The sequence below is a fragment of the Neophocaena asiaeorientalis genome, unplaced genomic scaffold (assembly GCF_003031525.2).
Source record: "Neophocaena asiaeorientalis asiaeorientalis breed wild unplaced genomic scaffold, Neophocaena_asiaeorientalis_V1.1 scaffold91, whole genome shotgun sequence".
Taxonomy (NCBI): Eukaryota; Metazoa; Chordata; class Mammalia; order Artiodactyla; family Phocoenidae; genus Neophocaena; species Neophocaena asiaeorientalis.
Window position 1 is genome coordinate 13,989,617 of NW_020173198.1, and position 4,635 is coordinate 13,994,251.

A 4,635-nucleotide genomic window follows, 5' to 3' on the forward strand; every position below is an offset into this window, starting at 1 on the left:
GGGGCGGGGTGCGGGTTCGACCTCCTAGCGCGCCGATTGGGCGCGGGTGGGTGCGAGGCCCGGACTGGGGGCCCTGCCTTCAACCCCCATCAGAGGCTCTCCTTACTCCCGCCAGCTTACGAAGGGGAAAACTGAGGCGCACAGCAGGTAAGAGTGTGGCACGCTGCCCGGAAGCAGGGAGCGGCAGCATCCCGGGCAGGAGCAAAAGATAGGCAGGACCCCTAAGTTAAATGTCCTTCCGTGGGGAGGGAGCTGGTTGTTCACTCGTTTATTAGTTCATTAATTCATCATCCATCTGTCCATTCATTCAACATTTATGGAGCACCGACCATGTGCCGGGTACACCAGTGGTCGCGGGTACAGCCACGAACAAGACAAATAAGGACTCTGCCCTCACAGAGCACTCATTTTGCTGCGGGCTGAAGCTGTGGGGAATTTGCAGCCTCTTGGCCTCTTATAATCATGGTTATTTAATTTAATAACCCCGCGATTAGGCCCTCACCAAGAGCTATGCCTTGTACTCAGCTCTCAACACATTTCATGGAGACAACGGGGAAAGGAAGAGCTACTCATTTTCCAGACGCTCCAAAGTGCTGAAGTACCACAGCCCGCATATAATGAAGACAGGATTGGAGGCCACGCCTGTCTGCCTGGGAGTTACTGCCGGTTAGTCCACTTGTCCGCCCAAGAAGGCTGTCCAGCAGGAGGACATTCCCCCTTGTGGCCAGCCGGGGCCCATAAGAGGGGCAAGGGTGGGTACTTCAAGGCCTCTGTGGCCCAAGTTCCCTTTATCACCACCTCTGGCCTGGAAGGCAGGAGGGGGGAGGTGGAGCCCCTCATCCTGGCAGCTGGGAGTCTTGTCTGGAAATGTCTTTGCCAGCCTCAAGCAGAGGACTCTGGGAGAAGATGGAGGGCCCAGCTCTCAAGGCCATAGTCGCCACGCTGTCGCTGGTCTCTCCTTCCTGCTTCAAATGTGCCAAGCTCTTTCCCACCTCTGGGCCTTTGCCTGTGCTGTTTCCTTCAACCGAAACATTCTTCCACTCCTGTCTTTCAGAGGGCCCTCCCTTATCTCCACCTAGCGCGGTCCCTTTGTTATTTTCCCGCCTGTGCATTGCAGAATTGTACGTTTGCAAGAGTATGATGCGTGCCAGTCGAGTAAATGAATGAATGGGCAGACTGCAGACCTCCAGGTCTGGCCCTGCTGTGCCCTAGCCAAGAGGCCAGGCCCAGGATGTGAGCTGTAAGAGAGGAAAGTAAGAGGGGACAGAGAGGCAGAGGAGCTTCCAGCTCCAGGCCAGGTCTGCAGAGACCAGAGTCAGACAGCCCAGAACAATTCCTGCTCCTGAGTCTGGGCAGCGCGGCCCTCAAGGGCTCCTGCCTCATTAGCCACACCTGGGAGCCCAGGGTGAAAGGAAGCAGGTTCTTCCCACAGAGACAGTTTCAGCGGCCTCTGCGGTTCCAGCCTCAAGTAGCCAAAGACCTCATTAGTGGTGAGCACTTGGGAGGAGCAGGCTCAGAGCCCCAGAGCCAGGGTTGTCAAAGAAATGACAGGGGAAGCAGGGACACTTTGGGGGAACAGGTTCTGGGAGGAAAAAACCAGAGGGGGAATGCAGCATAGCATAGAAGATGAGCGTCAGACTGCCCGGCTGCCGTGCAGCCTTTCCTGCTGGGTAGTTTTAGAAAAGCACCCTAATCTCTCTGTCCCTCAGTTTCATCATCTGAAAAATGGGGGTGACAGTAAGTTGACCTCACAGGGTGGTTGTGAGCACCACAAGTGCTTGTGCAGAGGAAACAATTTCACTCACTCTTAACATTAGTAATAGGGTTGAACAGTAATGGGGTTGAACCTGGGCTCCCCCATTTGGTTCTTGGGCAAATCACTGCATTTCTGTGAGCCTCAGCCTCCTGGTCTTCACAGTGACAACCCATCTCTGGGCCCCTGAGAGGTGGGGGACTGGGAATAGCCCACCTGGGTCCAGCCATCCCTCTTGCCCAGAGTGAGTTGCTTCAATAATAATAACAATGAATGAATAATAATAGCAGCAAACCCTGTTCTAAACACTACGTATGCATAAATTCATTTTAATCCCCATTTTACAGATGGGGAAACTGAGGCACAGAGTGACACATGTGCACAGAAATCACCTGGGGGTCTTGTTAAAATGTAGATACTTAGTAGGTCGGGGCCCGAGCTTCTGCATTTCTCACAAGCTCCCAGGTGGTACTGATGGTTTGGGGACCACACTTTGAGCAGCAAGGGGCTAATGCATTTGCTAAAGGTCACAGGTGGCGCGCAACAAGCCTGGATCTGAGCCCGCATAGTAGGCTGCCGAGTCCTGCACTTAACCGCCACCGTAACTGCCTGCCCCAGCCCTAGCTTTCTCCCCTACAAAGAGGCAGGAAGTGTAGTTCTCCTCCCCAAGTCCATTTCCTCTCTTGGGGCCCCTACCACCTCCCTCCACTGGTGACATCTGGCCCGTAGAATCTCCCTGCCCCCAGCATCCCAGGGGTCCTCCTATAGATGACATGGAGGTTTTCAGATGCTCATTAGCCAGGAAGATAATTAAGGGCAAGGGCTGAGATCACCCTGGCTCCCTGGGGCTTGCTGGGGCCCAGCCAGGCCTGCCCTGTGCCAGGCTGGCCCTGTGCCTGCTTCCCTTGGGGCACTGGAGGGACTGGGACAAGGGAGGGGTTTGCTGGGGAGTAGAGAGGCCTCAGCCAGCCTCTGGGGAGACTCCAGTGGGGCCTCCTTGCCAAGCCCACAGCTCTTAGGGTTCCAGGCCTAAAAATGAAATGAAAACTGCTTGGCCAGAGGGAAGTTCCCCAAAGGGAGAGAAGTGAGCCGCTGGTGAGTTCTGCAGGGCGAGGTTAGATGGGACACAGAGAGGGCACCATCTTGTTCTGAATCACACAGCAATCCTGATCAAGGAGAGAAATCCTCCCTTGCTGGTGGGTGGCTTTAACATCTCTCTAGCACTGGCTTGGCTCCCTTATAACCAGGAGGGAGCAGACCTTGGGCTGACAGTCTTGGGCAATCCACAGTCTTGATCTAGAATTTAACAACGTGTTGTTTTTCTGCAGTTTATGTTACTTTCTATTTTGGGCACAGATACTGCTTTTCCATTTTTGATAGTGACATACCCATTTCTTTTTATTTATTTATTAAAAAAAAATTTTTTTTTTGGCCGCTCCACATGGCTTGCGGGATCTTAGTTCCCCTACTAGGGATTGAACCCAGAACCACAGCAGTGACAGCACCAAGTCCTAACCACTGGACTGCCAGGGAGTTCCCCCCTATTCCTTTTTAATTCAGTCTATTCAGGGGAAAAAAATAAGTGAATTAATTTAAAGCAAAATGTAATAGAAGTAACTGGAGATGGTACAGGGGTATGGAAGCAGTGAGTTCGGTGGAAGACGGATGGCTGAAGTGGGGAACCTGCCAGAGGTGAAGCCCACAGCCGCTCGCAGCCCAGTCCTCTTACTGCAGGGCCAGACAGAGCCCCTGGCCGGGACGGAGATATCCCATGGGCTCCTGTGTTGACCGGAAGAGTCCAGCTGGGTTGTCATGGGTTGAGGGTGGCCGGGGTTGGCTCCGGTCTTCATTCCTGGAGTCTGTGTTATCAGCGTGATGAGGGGCAGACTTGGGGAGGGGGGAGGGCAGGGCTGTCTTGAGGTGCTCCCTGCCCTGAGCCTGCCCTGCATTCCCACGTGCGGTACCCACCCCCCGAAACACACACGTACACCTGGGCACTGGCGCCCCTTAATCACCCATTCACTAAATCATTCATTTATTCACTCACTTTTTCATTCATTCAGCCAGTCTTTATGGAGCACCTCCTCTGTGCCAAGCACTGTGCTAGTTCCCGGGGAGACAGGCATGAATCAGATGGGAAACTCAGCTCTCACGGGGTTCACAGTCTCCTGGGGGAAGACAGATGATAAACACAGAACTGAGTACACTATAGGGGTTATCAGACAGTGTATGTGCTAGGGAAAAAGGGAAAGACAGCAAGGTGAGAGGTGTGGTGGCAGGGGCTCTCTGAGAAGGTGTGCCCCGAACTGGGAGGATGCAGCCTCGTCCTGGCACCAGAGAAACTCACAGACGTGGAAGCAGGCAGACAGCGAGCTGTGCAGGGATCCCTTTTATTTTGATTTTAAGTAATTTTCTAATGAAACTTCAGGTGCAGAGAACGATGGACTGATCATAATCCAGATCATGGCATATTCTCTTTGGTCTTACATGACCTGCTTTGCTTAAAAATTTCCACAGTTATTTTAATCACGTGATACACACCAAGTAACCCATTTATCAAAAGCCAGAACCCTAACAATGGCCCAAGTCCAGTCTTGAGGTTTCCCCATCCCATCCCCCACCCCGTGGTCCCCATCACCTTGGGTCCTGTCTTCATTACTCCCTGCTTTCCTTCTTGTATGGTTTTATCCTCAAAGTGTGTGTGTGTGTATATATGTATATATATAGGGTTTTTAAAAAATCATTTATTTATTTATTTTTGGCTGTGTTGGGTCTTTGCTTCTGCGCGCAGGCTTTCTCTAGCAGTGGCAAACAGGGGCTACTCTTCGTTGCGGTGCACGGGCTTATTGCAGTGGCTTCTCTTGTCGCGGAGCCCAGGCTCT